The following is a 17,842-nucleotide window of genomic DNA, read 5'->3' as shown; positions in this document are numbered from 1 at the left end:
GCTGCAGTCCATCTGTTTGATGGATATAAGACAACGGACAGCTATATGCCCAAGATCGTGACATCTCCAGCAAATTACATCATTTCCAACAGCCTTTGGCAACCCCTCAGCGACACCTTGGGACCTCAGACTCCACTCAGTTGTGGCTTTATTACCCTTCTCTTGAGAGCCAAACTCCTTCTGGGTACCCCAGTATGGGGATGAAATACTGCCTGCTTTCCTTAAGGACTTTTCAACCACCTGGTACCTTTCCACTAGGCCACCCAGGTTGTTCGCATTCCAGAGGTCTCCCTGGGCAACCCAGGTCTGCACAGGCCTAGGAAGGGACTTGAAAAATCTGTCCATAACGACTCGCTCTACCATCTGCGCTGGGGTGGAGAACTCTGACTGTACCACTTTTGTACCAGATGTAGTAACACTTGGTCAAACACTTGGGAGCGAGGGGGTTTGTCATGGCAATATGCCCAGCGGTGGACCCTTTGAGCTTTAACTAGACAGTCACTCCTGAGTGTGCCAATATCTCAGTTTTTAATTTGGCATACTTCTGAGCATCTTGTAAGGCCAGGTCATAATAAACCTTTTGAGGCTCACCAGTTAGATACGGGACCAGCACCTCCACACACTGTTATGGCAGCAGCTTCTCCCGCTCTGCTACACTTTCATACACAATAAAAAATGCCTCAATATCATCACCTGGAGTCATCTTTTGCATGGCTCATCTTACTGCGTTCTGTACACATGAGTCATCACCTGGACTTAGGGGAGGAGCAGTTTCTCTGCTGTGTACATTTACTGCCGTTGCTGCAGCGGGATCTGCTGCATCATGAGTTTAGTTGTCTCTTGCTGGGCTTTCTGATGCTGCTGTTGGTGGTGCTGCTGACTTAGGATCAGGTGCTTGATCAGCTCCTTCATTTTATCTGACGGCTGTTCCATCCCTATAGCCGCTTTCACCCAGGACATGCAGTTTGTCCACAGCTGTCACATTTGCTTCCTGTGGATCTTGCCTGCATTCTCCACCAACTGTGGTAGTTTAGCTTACTCGGCTGCCCACAGAGGTAGACAAAGGAATGCTTCACGTCTTCCACTGGTTTATTTAAAAGGTATGGCATAAACCAGTGCACAGCTCAGCAAAATAAAAACAACCTTTCTGGCTTAATGGGAAAACAAAAGATAACAAATAGCATAGTCCATGTGGCTGCAGAGATCCACCCGCTCAGGGTAAACAACAAGGTTCAGCTTTCCTTCACATAAACAACTCTCTGGAGCTTTCATCTCCAGGCACACTCAACACTGAATAAGCCAAAGCGAGAAGGCTGTGGAATTATCCTCTAGACTCCACCCTAGGGTGGAGATATGGTGAACAGCCTCCCACCCACACTTTGGATGTTCATTAAACCTAGTCCTAAGGGTGGCTGATTAAATCCTCTCAGCACTTAATGTGCTGGAGCATTTCTCTAGGTTCATATCACTGAAGCTAACAACCTCAGTGAAATATATCTCCCCTATAGTACTTTATCAGTGACTTTGTCACTGGTCCCTGTGCGGCTGCACAGGTTGCACCAATATATGTCCACCCCTGGACTGTTCATCTATCTGACTGCACAATGGTAGCACACAATGCTAAATCATATAAATTATGGAACTGTTAAGGAAAACCAATATTAATTGCAGCTCCTCAAACCGTTAACAGTGTCAGAAAGCCAGCTGTGTAAAGGGCCCTTTACACATAGCGATATCGCAAGCGATATCACTAAAGCGTCACTGATTTTGGGACGCAGCAGCGATATCATTAGCGATATCGCTACATGTGATTCTCACCTCCGACCGGCTCCCCCGCTGGCTATCGCTGATCGCGTGAGATCGGCCTGGTCCATTTCTCGTCGTCAGCTTCCTGCAGGGGCTGACGAGCGAGCCATTGACACAGGCGGAAGACGGTCACCATCGCCACTTCTGACAGGTGAGTATCGACCGCCAACAGCTACTGCATCGCTGGTGAGATCTGCCTGTTTGGCAGCTCACTAGCGACCATTTAGCAATGCACCAACGATCCTGACCGGGTCTTATCGTGGTCGGGGTCGTTGGTGCATCGCTAAATGTAATGGGGCCTTAAGTGGTCAGGAAAGCAAACAAAGCTGCTGATAAGGTGAAAAGAGATACAGAATGTCACTGACACCAGGCTTATGTCACTAACTTACAATATAGAAGGGAGAAAGCTGCATTATATTGGCAAATAACAGGGTTAGAGAGGTTGGTTTCACATACGGAAAAGTGGTGTGGAATTATTGGACGTATTAGAACTGTTTTCATGAAGAACCAGGCATTTCACACAGCAAGGAGAAACAGCATGCATGATCTCTACCATCCATACATAAGGGATACAGAATCATCTGCAAGGAGTTTGTATGTTCTTCCTGTGTTTGCATGGTTTTCTCCGGGTGCTACGGTTTCCTCCCCCCGCTGCAAAGATAGGGACATAGGATTGTGAGCCCCAATAGGGACAGTGATGATAATGTTTGTAAAGCGCTGTGGAATATGATGGCGCTATTTAAACAAGTAAATTAAATAAATATTTTAAAAAAGGGTTTTATGAGAATGAGATTTTAAAATTACACTGGTCAACAGCATTTTTGGTGCCAAAGATATTTCATCGAATTTAGGGTATTTTTGGGGTGCTGATTCTGAATATGTCATCAGTTTTGCCAGATTGGCTCAAGTTTTTGAGATTTTTGGTATCTTATTTATAGCACTTGTTGGTAAATGCGACGCATCATCTCATTAATTTCTTTGGATTAGTACTTGAACTGAGCAGTTCTCAATATAGTTTTGTGTTAATTAGTGTTCTAAAAGTTTGTTCATAGCTTGATTTTTGCACTAACTTTATGTTGTTGTCTGTTTTCCAGTGAAAAGCATGAACTCATCAAGAAGAAGTTGTCTTAACGATCCAGACTCATTCTGTTACATTTGTGGTGAATACACACTGCCAAAACATAGAAGAAACATAACAGACTTCGTAAAAAAAGTGTATTTTGCCTATTTTGGGGTTATGCTTGGGGACCAAGACAAGTTTTGGGCACCACACATAGTGTGCAAAGCATGTATCGAATTATTACGAAAATGGAGCAAAGGACAAAGAAAAAGCTTCAAATTTGGTGTTCCAATGGTGTGGAGAGAGCCAAAAAATCATCATGATGACTGTTATTTATGGTAAACACAGGTACAGGCACATCTTCACAATGAGGGACAGGCCTTCTTGCAGATTCCATGTTACTCCCATTTTCGTTTCTTATGCTTATTGAATCCTTGCACTTGCACTGCACAGAAATAACAGTCATCATGATGATTTTTTGGCTCTCTCCACACCATTGGAACACCAAATTTGAAGCTTTTTCTTTGTCCTTTGCTCCATTTTCGTAATAATTCGATACATGCTTTGCACACTATGTGTGGTGCCCAAAACTTGTCTTGGTCCCCAAGCATAACCCCAAAATAGGCAAAATACACTTTTTTTACGAAGTCTGTTATGTTTCTTCTATGTTTTGGCAGTGTATATTCACCACAAATGTAACAGAATGAGTCTGGATCGTTAAGACAACTTCTTCATGATGAGTTCATGCTTTTCACTGGAAAACAGACAACAACATAAAGTTAGTGCAAAAATCAAGCTATGAACAAACTTTTAGAACACTAATTAACACAAAACTATATTGAGAACTGCTCAGTTCAAGTACTAATCCAAAGAAATTAATGAGATGATGCGTCGCATTTACCAACAAGTGCTATAAATAAGATACCAAAAATCTCAAAAACTTGAGCCAATCTGGCAAAACTGATGACATATTCAGAATCAGCACCCCAAAAATACCCCAAATTCATTAAAATATTTTGGACACCAGAAAAAAAAATTTTTTTCGTTGACCTGTGTTATGATTGGTCTATTCATATTTTACAGACCTCCTCAAACCTTAGCTTGCAACATTAATGGGTTTTATCTATGATGCAAAACTCTGATTAAAGATTGTCCAGTTTAAAAAAAGCTCAGTTTCATATTATTATTATTATTATTATTATTATTATTTTCTTTTACAGCACAATTGATTCCATTGTGCTGTAAATGAGAAGAGGTTACATACAAAATACAAATAAATGAAAATGAACAAGCTAACAATGACAGACTGGGATAGCGGGCTTATAGTCACATACCTGGGTCGCCCTCACACCCAGGGCGGTGGGGCACTCTGTACCGGGCCTGCGGATCTCCACGAGTGGGGTTGTTGTCACGCAGCTATGACCGGGTCCGTGGCCCTGGGCACCCATTGTAAATAGCAGAAATGTTCATTGAATGATTTGTGACGCCACCTGTAGTGTTCGGCAAGAAAGGTGTTAAGCCGACGCTGCAGACAGATCCTCTGGGACAGATGGTGTGGTGCAGCAATGATGTTGTGGCCCTCCAAAGGTAGGGCAGTAGTCCCAGGGCAGTGTAGGTGAAGAGATAGGGGAGAGACGTAGATGGTGCAGTGTCAGGCACAGAGATGTAGCAGTGCTGGGGTGTTGGCGCAGGAATAAGCGGAGGACACCAGGGCATGTAGTTCCAAAGCTTTTCTCACAGTCTGTTGTGCATACAGGTGCCCGCATCCGTGCCGTGTCCTCCGAGTCAGGAGCTCAGCCAACTTCCAGGCCAGATGAAGTTCTCCGTTCCAACACTCCGCCAATATATGTGCCTTTTCTGAACGTCTCCCTTTTGCGCCTATAGTGAAGCACTCTCAGTACTGAGTTACACTGGAGTTCCTCCTGTCAGATGTTCCTATGAACTCTACTTGTACGGCAGACAGCTGTAGCCTGCTTCGGGGACTCCTTGCTACTAAGTCCTGGCTCACTCACGTTGCTGTTGTGCCCCCAACTCTTGTGTGGGAATAAAGTGGTGACAACTTCTATTCCTCCGGTGTCTGCTGCAGGACCATTAGTATCCATACAACCTCGGGGACCAGACCCCGGCCTTGCGCTATGAACTTGGGAAGGGTTCTGCTCTAACCCTAATCCTCAGTCCTCCTTTTCTCCTTACATTCCTTTCAAATCTATCTTTCCTATAAAGCGTCAGGCTTTCCATCACTGTCTCTTTCCTGTGCTAGCAGACCCAGGTCACTGAGGTCCGCTGCAGCACTTCCCTCGTCCATCCCTCTCCGGGGATCTTCTCTCTCCTTCTGACCCCGTCAGACTGACTAAATCCTAAACTCTTCCCAATCTTTTGGTGCAGACTAAGCTCCACCCACCTCCCAGCACTCTTCGTGTTCCAAGCACTACTATGTTGTGTGGGATGCAGGTGTTGGAGTGTGGTCAGGTGTCTCCACCTTACCTGAATGGTGGGGCACCACACCTCAGGAGGAGGTGCAGTACCTCTGTGGCGACTGAACCCTCAGGGGCGCCACATACCCCCCCGTTAAACACAGCACGTCCGCGGGCTGCAAGTGAACAAAGTTAGACAAACAAAGGAACATTCAAAAAATTTTGAATGCTAATAAACAATTCTTATCTAAACTTCCCAATGTGGGAGGCACTCACTCTTGAACGTTGCATACAACTTAACTAACTATGATTTATTGCATTACCTTATTTTAAAGTGCTATTCAATACCCTTTATCACATTTCTCATTTCCACTTCTTCTTAACCATAAGTGACAACCGCTGGTACCTGGTTCGTCACCTGAATATTCTTTATTTAAATTTTCATCTCTTTACTCCTAATCAGATACCTAGTCATTACTATCAGTTTAAACTTTATATAAAAGCTATTCTATAACTATGAATACTCTCATAAGACACATTATATAACTTCACATTAATGCATCGCAATTCTTGTAAGTGCTGGACACCGCACCCAGCCGGGATTTCTTGCAGTGTCCTTAGGTTGGAGCAATGCTCCAGGTTGAGGTAGTCTTCACTCTTAGAAAGCCTACGTAAAACCAATAAAGGGGACCTAAAGAGGCGCAACTATATACAAGAAAGTTTGTGATTCACTCCAAGTTCATGATCACTGCAGTTCAGTAAAAATGCTGCCAACGCAACTAGGCAAAAAACTGGAACATAATAGTAAACAATGGGGCACAACGGTGCCAATACCCTCCTGTGTAACAGTTAGTTAGTTTGGGCATGTTCTTTAATGTGGGTTCCCTCCTGGGGTGATGTAAGCTGGTTTCTTAAGCTGCTTCCAGGGGAGAACTTGTGGACATCCTCTTCCTGCTTGTCGGTTAACATACAATGAAGTGGCAACTGGGGTAACTGCTGCCTGTGGTGCAGCAGGGGTAACAACCTGAACCATGGGGTGCTGCACTGGAGTGGAGGTGGTTTGCTGTGCTTTGGCAGGTACGATTACCACTGTGGGAGGTATTCTTGCCAGGGGAACATAGGCTTTTTCTTTCTTATTAGCCAATATAAAATCCTCAGGAATACAGTGCACGTTCATCGCATACCAGCCCGGGTGAAATTGACATATTCTCCCAGTTGCAGATCACGAGCAGGGTGTCCCCTCCGGAGGTGAGATTCCACATCCCTCCTGCTGAGGAAAAGATCAGATATCCTCTGGGTGTCTGAGATGAAACCCCCACTCATGGTTGACATTCAGGACCTGACCCCATCCTCCTGAGTCCCGGGGACCATAGTGACCGGCACGGACCCTTTAGTTCCGGTCCATGTCAGGGCCTAGCACTGCCAGTCTCCGCTGTTCCCGTTCTCTCTGCTCGGCTGGCAGATGGTCGCTTGGCATCTGGCCTCTGTCTCTTCCTCCTCCTGGGATCGGCCTCTACCCACCGTGGACAGGGGCACCACTGCTAGGGATGCAGGTGTTTTCCCCCAAGGACTCGAGTCCCGGTCCCAGACCAGGTCTAGCACGACCTGCCCAGATGCTGCAACAGCTGTGCGCCCCAAGGCCTTCCCGGGTGCAGGGGTGGCGGTCATACCTGGAGCCTCCTGGCATGTCGATATCGGCTCCGGTGCAGGGCCCGGATGGCTACCGGTGGCAGTGGTGGTGACGGAGGCTGCCCTGTCCAAGGTTGGAGATGGTGGTGGAGTGTTGTGAGTTCATTTTTCCCTTCACTATTGAAGTCTGATGAACTCCCTCCTCTGGTGAAGGAAGGTAGTGAGGCTGATTATCAGACACCTGGGCAGCTAGATGATTACTGGGTGACTGGAGTTGAGGACTGGATATAAGGCTGCTGACGCCCTTCTTCCTGGCTGGTGATTTTCCTGCTGGATTCTTGGAGACCAGTCTGATTCCTGCATCTCAAAGCTAATTTTTTCTGCTCTGCTTTGTACTCTTCAGTTTTGTTTTTGTTTTGCCTTGTTTTTTGGGAGTTCTGCCATCCCCGGCCGGGGGTGAGCTGAATTCCATTTTTGTCTCTGATCTGTTGATCTTTTGCTCTGTCTTCAGAATATACCTGAGTGCTGATATAGTCTTTTGAAGCCTAGCGACTTCAGGGCCTGTTTTTCCTATCAGTCGGTTGGCTCATTTTTATAGGGTTTTTGCGGATGGCAGACAGCAGCTTTCCTATCCTGTCCTATGTAGTTAGCTTGGGCCCCATCATTTGCTCAACCTATCTTTCTATCTGTGTTAGTGTTTTCATCTTTCTTCACCGTCATTATATGTTGGGGGCTGCATATTGCTTTGGGGTCTGCTCTGGGGCAGTTTAGTTTTTCCCCTTTCTGTCTTTAGGCTATATAGCTCTCCGTCTGTGATCGAGGGGTCTAGGGCACCGTAGGAACCCCCCACGGCTACTGCTAGTTGTTGTGGATAGGTTCAGGGGTCTGCAATCCGATAGCTGCCAACCTCTCTGGTTTTTCTGGATTTAGCTGGTATTTTGTTTTTTCCTCCTTCAGAGACTCATCATAACAGAATCACCAGCCATACCGCAGATCCTAGGGTACTCAATAGCAGGAGAGAATTGTAAAAAAAAAAAATAAAAAGAAGTGTCAGAATTTTTTTTTTTTCTGTGTGCATATTTTTTCCTCTATATCTCTGAGGCCGTAGGGGGAATTTTTCTCTCAATGGAGATGAAGCAATTGTCTGATCGTGTGGAGCAGCTCGCTGCTGAAGTGCGGGGAATTTCCGCCTATCTTGCTCATTCACATGCTGCTGAACCAAAGATTCCCACTCCGGATGTGTTTTTTGGGGATCGGTCTAAATTCTTGAATTTCAAGAATAATTGTAAATTATTTTTTGCCTTGAAGCCTAACTCGTCGGGGAACTCTGCGCAGCAGGTTAAAATTGTCATCTCTTTGTTGCGCGGCGATCCCCAGGATTGGGTGTTTTCTTTGAAACCTGATGATCCTATTCTGAATAATGTGAACGCATTTTTTCAGGCCTTGGGGTTGTTGTATGATGAACCTAATGCTATTGATCAGGCTGAAAAGACCCTGTTGGCATTAAGCCAGGGTCGGGATTCGGCAGAGTTGTACTGTCAAAAAGTGGGCGGTCCTTACTACCTGGAATGATGGTGCCTTGGCAGCCCTCTTTCGGAAGGGTTTGTCAGAAACTGTAAAAGATACTATGGTGGGATTTCCTGTTCCCTCTGGTCTTGACGATTCTATGTCATTAGCCATTCAGGTGGATCGGCGTTTACGTGAACGCAAAACTACACGAGAGATGTTGCCACCTGTTGAACAAATGTCTGAACCTATGCAATGTGATAGAGTTTTGTCTAGGGCGCAACGTCAGGAGTTCAGAAGGCGTAATAAGCTGTGTTTTTTTTGTGGAGATGCCTCGCATATTATTTCTGTCTGCCCTAAACGAGAGAAACGTTGTGCACACACGTTTTCTGTGGGTGGTGTTCAACCTAAGTTTCTTCTGGCAATTACACTGATCTGCTCCCTGTCCACATTTTCCGCCAAGGCTTTTGTGGATTCAGGAGCAGCTCTGAACCTGATGGACTTGGATTTTGCTAAACGTTGTGGATTTCCTATGACACCTCTGCGGACGCCTATCCCTTTGAGGGGTATTGATGCTACTCCTTTGGCAAAGAATAAACCTCAGTTTTGGACCCAGGTGGTAATGCGGGTCGCCCCAGACCATCAAGAAAATTGCAGATTTTTGGTGTTGCTTAATTTGCATGATACCATTGTTCTGGGGTTTCCCTGGTTGCAAATCCATAATCCAGTTCTGGATTGGAAATCTTTGTCTGTGGTGAGTTGGGGTTGTCGGTGTGCCCTTAGTGATGCTCCTGTTTTCTCCACCTCTCCCCAGTCGCATGATGTTCCTGACTATTTGGCTGACTTTTATGATGTATTTAGTGAGAATGAGTCTGCGTCTTTGCCTCCTCATAGGAGTTATGACTGTGCAATTGAGCTGAACCCGGGGTGTAAATTCCCCAAGGGTCGGCTTTTCAATTTATCTGTACCCGAGCACGAGGCTATGCGATCCTATATTAAGGAGGCATTGGAGAAGGGTCATATTAGACCATCCTCTTCACCCTTAGGTGCTGGGGTTTTTTTCGTGGCTAAAAAGGATGGTTCATTAAGGCCTTGTATTGACTATCGTGCCCTCAACAAAATTACTGTTAAATATCAGTATCCGTTACCCCTGATTTCTGATCTATTCTCCAGAGTTAAAGGTGCTTGCTGGTTTACCAAGCTTGACCTCAGGGGGGCGTATAATCTTATTCGCATTAAGCATGGGGATGAATGGAAGACGGCGTTTAATACTCCGGAGGGACATTTTGAGAACCTGGTGATGCCTTTTGGGCTCACTAATGCCCCTTCTGTCTTCCAGTGCTTCATGAACGATATATTCCGAGACTTTGTGGATACATTTTTGATTATCTATCTGGATGATATTTTGATCTTCTCCAAGAATTGGGACACTCATGTGGAACATGTTCGGACTGTGTTCCAGATTTTGAGGGAGAATTCCCTGTATGTCAAGGCATCGAACTGCCTTTTTGGGGTACAGAGGATTTCATTTTTGGGATTTATTTTGTCTCCGTCAGCTACTGAAATGGACCCGGCCAAGGTACAGGCCATTTATGATTGGGTTCAGCCCACTTCTTTGAAGGCCCTCCAGAAGTTTTTGGGTTTTGCTAATTTTTATCGGAAATTTATAGCTAATTTTTCTGGTATTGCCAAGCCATTGACGGATTTGACTAGGAAGGGTGCTGATGTGCTGAATTGGTCTCCGGAGGCTGTTTCTTCCTTTCAGGAGCTGAAGCGAAGATTCACTTCTGCTCCGGTTTTGCGGCAACCTGATGTCTCACTCCCGTTTCAGGTGTAGGTGGACGCTTCTGAGATTGGTGCAGGAGCGGTGTTGTCCCAAAAAGATCCTGTGACATCTAAAATGAATCCTTGTGCTTTCTTTTCCCGAAAGTTCTCTCCATCCGAACGTAACTATGATGTGGGGAATCGGGAACTGTTGGCCATGAAATGGGCATTTGAGGAGTGGAGACATTGGTTGGAGGGAGCCAAACGCCAAGTCGTGGTCCTTACTGACCACAAGAATTTGATTTACCTGGAGTCGGACAAGCGCTTGAATCCTAGACAGGCTAGGTGGGCCTTGTTTTTCACACGTTTTGATTTTGTGGTCTCTTTTCTTCCGGGCACTAAGAATGTCAAGGCAGACGCCCTCTCTAGGAGTTTCCTTGCTGATTCTCCTGTTGTGACTAAGCCTGCTACCATCTTAGGCGAGGGGGTAGTTCTTTCTGCCCGATTTGAGACGTGCTCTGGAAGAGTTTCAGGAGGACAGACCTGAGCGTTGTCCCAGTGGAAAGTTGTATGTTCCTGACCAGTGGAGGAAGAAATTGATGTCTGAAGTTCATTGCTCTGCTTTATCTGGTCATCCAGGTATTTTTGGTACTAGAGATGTGGTGAGTCGGTCTTTTTGGTGGCCCGCCTTGTCTCATGATGTCAGGAATTTTGTGCAGTCCTGTGGGACTTGCTCCCGGTCTAAACCTTGTTCTCGCTCTAGTGGCTTGTTGATGCCTTTGCCGGTGCCCAGGAGGCCATGGACCCATATTTCAATGGATTTTATCTCTGATATGCCTGTCTCTCAGAGAATGACTGTTATTTGGGTGATTTGTGATAGATTCTCTAAGATGGTCCATCTTGTACCACTCCCTAAGTTGCCATCTTCCTCTGAGTTGGTGCCCTTGTTTTTGCAACAGGTGGTTCGCTTGCACGGGATTCCTGAGAACATTGTATCTGACAGAGGAGTTCAGTTTGTGTCTAGATTTTGGAGGACTTTCTGTTCCAAGCTGGGAATTCAGTTGTCCTTCTCCTCTGCGTTTCACCCTCAGACCAATGGGCAGACGGAGAGAACAAACCAGACTTTGGAGTCGTATTTGAGATGTTTTATTTCTGCTGATCAGGATGATTGGGTTTCATTTTTTGCCCTTGGCCGAATTTGCTTTAAATAATAGAGCTAGTTCTGCCACTTTGATGTCACCTTTTTTTTGTAACTTTGGTTTTCACCCTCGATTTTCTTCAGGGCAGGTGGAGCCTTCTGCCTGCCCAGGTGTTGACACTGTGGTGGAGAGAATGCACCAGATCTGGGACCAAGTAGTGGATAAGTTGTCTCTCTCCCAGGAAAAGGCCCAGCGGTTTTCCAACCGGCGTAGGACCGTTGGTCCCCAGTTTAAGGTGGGTGATCTGGTTTGGTTGTCATCAAAAAATATCGCTATGAAGGTGGCTTCTCCTAAGTTTAAGCCTAGATTTATTGGACCTTACAAGATTTTGGAGATTATTAATCCGGTCTCTTTTCGGTTGGCTCTTCCTGTCACATTTAAAATTCATAATGTGTTTCATAAGTCCTTGTTGAAGAGGTTTGTTGAACCAGTAGTTCCTGTGGTGGCACCTCCTGACCCTATATTGGTTGAAGGTAACATGGAATATGAGGTAGAGAAGATACTGGATTCCCATCTGGCTAGACGGAGACTCCAGTATTTGGTTAAGTGGAAGGGTTATGGTCAGGAGGATAATTCCTGGGTCTCTGCTTCTGATATTCATGCCGAAAGATTGGTGCATGCCTTTCATCGGGCTCACCCGGATCGCCCTGGTGGCATGGATGAGGGTTTGGTGACCCCTCCTCAAGGGGGAGGTACTGTTGTGAGTTCATTTTTCCCTTCACTATTGAGGTCTGATGAACTCCCTCCTCTGGTGAAGGAAGGTAGTGAGGCTGATTATCAGACACCTGGGCAGCTAGATGATGACTGGGTGGCTGGAGTTGAGGACTGGATATAAGGCTGCCGACGCCCTTCTTCCTGGCTGGTGATTTTCCTGCTGGATTCTTGGAGACCAGTCTGATTCCTGCGTCTCAAAGCTAATTTTTTCTGCTCTGCTTTGTACTTTTCAGTTTTGTTTTTGTTTTGCCTTGTTTTTTGGGAGTTCTGCCATCCCCGGCCGGGGGTGAGCTGAATTCCATTTTTGTCTCTGATCTGTTGATCTTTTGCTCTGTCTTCAGAATATACCTGAGTGCTGATATAGTCTTTTGAAGCCTAGTGACTTCAGGGCCTGTTTTTCCTATCAGTCGGTTGGCTCATTTTTATAGGGTTTTTGCGGATGGCAGACAGCAGCTTTCCTATCCTGTCCTATGTAGTTAGCTTGGGCCCCATCATTTGCTCAACCTATCTTTCTATCTGTGTTAGTGTTTTCATCTTGCTTCACCGTCATTATATGTTGGGGGCTGCATATTGCTTTGGGGTCTGCTCTGGGGCAGTTTAGTTTTTCCCCTTTCTGTCTTTAGGCTATATAGTTCTCCGGCTGTGATCGAGGGGTCTAGGGCACCGTAGGTACCCCCCACGGCTACTGCTAGTTGTTGTGGATAGGTTCAGGGGTCTGCAATCCGATAGCTGCCAACCTCTCTGGTTTTTCTGGACTTAGCTGGTATTTTGTTTTTTCCTCCTTCGGTGACTCATCATAACAGTAGAGCACATGGCGGCTCCGGGTCCTTAGGGGTCTCCGGTGGGACCTGCGCAGCCACGCTAGGTCCAGGCAGGAGCGTAGCTTCAGCTCCCGGGCCCTCCGATAACTCCTCTAGACAGGCAGCGCCCAGCGGCGGTGGCAGCGTGGAGGTGGTGACAGATGCGGCCGGTGATGTCTCAACAGCCGCGGGCTCCACAGGTGCTGCCTGAGGAAGAACTGTAGCAGTGACGGTGGGTACCGGTGGTGGGGGTACCGGAGATATAGGCCCCTCATGGGGGCGCCGCAGGTTCAGGGCCCAGAGAGCCTCTTGTCTCAGCCGCAGGCGGTGTGTCAGCTGGGCAATCTCATCCTCCAATTGCTGGCGGTCCACTTTGGAAGAAGGGTCGGATCCTTCAGCTTCTCCGCCGGGGAAGTTCTGCTCGACCTCCTCGCACTCTTCGTGCCTCCTTCCTTCTTCCATAATGGCGTCCTGCCGTTCTTCTTCCTTCCCGGGCTTCTTTCCCGCCACCGGGCCTCGCTCCTCCTTCTGGGGGCGGTGTCTTCTTCCTTCTCCTCCATACCAAGCCAGTATACGAACCCCTCTGGGGGTGGACCATGTTGCTGTAGCATAGAAGTTAAGGCAGGGGAGGCCCAGGACAGTCCGCGCTCTTTTCTTAGGACCACCCATGTTATCACTCCCTTCTTCACCGCGCCGGTGGCCATTTTGAGAGTCCATTTTACAGTCTATCAATTTGGTTATTTTGCACATTCTCAGCAATTAAGTCCAATAAATCTTCTGCACAGAGAACTCAGTGGTACCGGGCTTTGTTATCCTGTTTGTGACGGCAAGTTTGGGTCGCCCTCACACCCAGGGCGGCGGGGCACTCGGTACCGGGCCCGCAGATCTCCACGAGTGAGGTTGTTGTCACGGCAGCTATGACCCGGTCCATGGCCCTGGGCGCCCATTGTAAATAGCAGAAATGTTCATTGAATTATTTGTGACGCCACCTGTGGTGTTCGGCAAGAATGGTGTTAAGCCGATGCTGCAGACAGATCCTCTGGGACAAATGGTGTAGTGCAGCAATGATGTCGTGGCCCTCCACAGGTAGGGCAGTAGTCCCAGGGCAATGTAGGTGAAGAGATAGGGGAGAGACGTAGATGGTGCAGTGTCAGGCACAGAGATGTAGCAGTACTGGGGGTGCTGGCGCAGGAAAAAGCAGAAGACACCAGGGCATGTAGTTCCAAAGCTTTACTCACAGTCTGTTGTGCATACAGGTGCCCGCATCCGTGCCGTGTCCTCCGGGTCAGGAGCTCAGCCAATTTCCAGGCCAGATGAAGTACTCCGTTCCAACACTCCGCCAACATATGTGCCTTTTCTGAACGTCTCACTTTTGCGCCTATAGTGAAGTACTCTCAGTACTGAGTTACACTGGACTTCCTCCTGCCAGATGTTCCTATGAACTCAACTTGTACGGCAGACAGCTGTAGCCTGCTTTGGTGGACTTCTTGCTACTAAGTCCCGGCTCACTCACATTGCTGTTGTGCCACCAAGTCTTGTGTGGGAATAAAGTGGTGACAACTTCTATTCCTCCGGTGTCTGCTGCAGGACCATTAGTATCCATACAACCTCTGGGACCAGACCCCGACCTTGCGCTGTGAACTTGGGAAGGGTTCTGCTCTAACCCTAATCCTCAGTCCTCCTCTTCTCCTTACGTTCTGTTCAAATCTATCTTTCTTATAAAGAGTCAGGCTTTCCATCAATGTCTCTTTCCTGTGCTAGCAGACCTAGGTCACTGAGGTCCGCTACAGCACTTCCCTCGTCCATCCCTCTCCGGGGATCTTCTCTCTCCTTCTGATCCCGTCAGACTGACTAAATCCTAAACTCTTCCCAATCTTTTGGTGCAGACTAAGCTCCACCCACCTCCCAGCACTCTTCGTGTTCCAAGCAGGGAGCCACCAAAGGTGCTTTGCTACACTACTATGTTATGTGGGATGCAGGTGTTGGAGTGTGGTCAGGTGTCTCCACCTTACCTGAATGGTGAGGCACCACACCTCAGGAGGAGGTGCAGTACCTCTGTGGCGACTGAACCCTCAGGGGCACCACATACCCTATTAGGCAAATCTGAATTTACACCTTCAGGATCCAACCTGTTTTATTTTTTTCTCCACTTTTCTCAAGAGCCATAATATTTTTCCGCACCTACATAGTGGTATGTGGCCTCTATGATGTTTATTGTGATGTTTATTTTCAGCATAGGTTTGGTCCACTTATTTGAAGCTAAGCCTTCTAAATACATGGCTGTGTTATACAGCCGTCACCTGCCTCTAACAGCAGCTCCGATTGCTGTTGTTAACCATCTAGATGCTACTGTAAGTCCCAGACAGCTGTGTTTGAAAGACTGCAAAGTGATGGCGGTGGCACCCATGAACCCAGCATATAAACATGGGTTGTAAGTATTGCTGCCTATGTAAAATTCCAGTCTATGAAATCTAAAATTAATATACCCATAAAGTAAACAGTGTAAAGTAAAAAGAAAGCAAAGCTCAAAAACGCCCGCATTGTTGTTTTTCAGTCATGGCACCTCCTCAGAAAAATGCATATGATATCAATAAAACCCTCAGTACACAAAAAACAAGCCCTTTATACCTATTCACTGATGGATTGATATAATGTTGTTGTGTCACGTGACCGCCGCAGGCAATTAGCGGCCACTGATCGATTGCATAACCACCGGTAAATATTTTGCAAGAATTTTTAGAAATTGCTGCTTTTACGATTATGTTTATTATTAGCACTAAAAGAATATTAGATTCTTAGTTTATATTAATATTACTTATTTGAATGTGTTTTGTGCAAATCATAATAATTACACTGTGAAATAAGATAATATTATTAGTTACTAAATTTGAGAGCAGCTTGAGAACTAAATATACTTTTCACTAATACACTTGAATAGATAACAGTAGAAAATCGTTTTAGATGACAGTTGTTGTTATTTTGATCATTATTTGCCCTTGAGATAAAGTTTTACTCCCGGGTTAAGCACTAGAAGTATAGTGTTAGTAGTAAATATGTTTTATGGAGCAGACATCTGTATAACAGACATCTGAAGACCTCACAAGACTCAATTATGCTCCATTCTGATACTTTAAATGTCTTATTTCCCCTGTGGACAGTGGTTTAACTCCAAAGAATTTGTTTTGAAAGGTTCCTTCACTTAGAATCCATCTAGTGCTCATTTTAACTTACCGGTGGCTGTGTGTAAAGAAAACAATAGTGGCAGATCTTAAAGAAAACCAGAGCATGGTCTTCTGTGACAGATCAACTAATGGTGGTTAGAAAGAAGCCAAAAACGGCATCTCACGGTGATGGGAGACATTGTAATCTATCCTTGGCAGGGCAGGATCACAGGCGAAGAAATTCATTACCTTCTGAAAGGTTTGCACCGGCATACGTCAACACAAAAGCCACTTGTGAACTTGGGTACGTGCTGCAGTCACGTCTACCAACCTGTTTTTCCATCATGGTCCATTACATACGGATTTCTCACATGCCACCCATGAATATAACGTAGATAGTCATTAGCACATTTCTAAGTACACAGCTGGCATTATGGCTTACTGCCGAAAAATTTGTGACATTTCTATTAAGGTTTAGACTATAGACCTTGTACTGCTCAAACAAATGAAAATACCAAAGCAAAACCCCGTTCTCCCCTTTCTGCCTGTAGAAGACAAAACTCAGAATTTTCAGACATGTAAAAGAATGGTGATTTCTCACACGTTCAGGTTTGATCACAATTTTTCTAGAGAAAACTAATTACATGTCCAACAATACAGATTCAGGTGAACCCATACATGTTTCTAAATTAGCTGGCACTTTCAAAGTATGCCCTAGCATTCAAAACCCAGGATTGGGTGAGGGTGACATGACCGTATTTTCTCTCATCCAAGAGAATCGGGTCAATTAGCTAATGACGCTCTGATCAGAACGTGAAAATAGTGAGATGCGATTTTCTCAGGTGAGAAGATGGAGAGAAAAGATTCTCCACCTTTTCCATTGTCTCAGTCAATGGAGATAGGACTGTCCTCAGACGTCATCCAAGTGAGGTCCAATTTTTTTGACGAACTCATTGACTTGCATGGCCGAGTGGGATTCGATCATTGGATGACACTTGTGCATGCTGCGATTTTCTTTCCTCGAATGAACTGGGTCCGAGAAAAAAAATTGGACGTGTGCATGGCCCCATGGAATAACATTGGTCCGAGGGCAATGCGATGTTTTGTAGGATCACACTCAGACTGAGAATACGGTTGCATGCACAAGCACTCACGGGAGAAATTCACCTAGAAATGAGATTTTATTAAGCCAATAGAACTACTGATAACATAAGAAATCACGATGGATGTTACAGAAAAGACCAAGCACAATGCAGTATAATACTAAAACTAAGGCATATACAGAGCAATCTTACACCCAATTATCGAAAAAGTCTAATTAATATAAGTAAAACCCACCGGTATCAGACAGACTGGCTGACCATCTAAAATTTAGGAAGTCCTCCCAATACTCTCCCGATGGCAGATGTCTGGGAAAGAATGATTGAGCATGTTCAGTTTCAACATTCTCAATCTTTTTGTCCTCATGGGTGACCTGTAGGCCCCAGAGGTGTTTGACAGCAGGTTATTCCTTCCTCCCAATGCAAACCTGTGTCTTTTTTTAAAAGCTATGTCAATATGTGACTATGTAACTAACTATTTGGTATTTCCTAGATTTTTCATTGTGTTATTAGCTATAAGTTAATAAGGAAATGTTAATCACACTGTAAACAATGCGTTTTGGCGGGCTTTGTCTTCATTTTATGCATATTTTTTGAGTTCGTGGTGGAGTTTTTTTGTTTTTTTCTTTATTTTTGTAGGTGTTTTCCTAGAAACTTTTCTATCAAAATGTGGTATAATAATAATAATT

This window comes from Dendrobates tinctorius, unplaced genomic scaffold (genome assembly GCF_039654945.1).
Source record: "Dendrobates tinctorius isolate UK_male_01 unplaced genomic scaffold, ASM3965494v1 ptg000165l, whole genome shotgun sequence".
In the NCBI taxonomy this organism is placed as follows: Eukaryota; Metazoa; Chordata; class Amphibia; order Anura; family Dendrobatidae; genus Dendrobates; species Dendrobates tinctorius.
The sequence above is the reverse complement of the archived record's forward strand: the minus strand, read 5'-3'. Positions refer to the sequence as shown.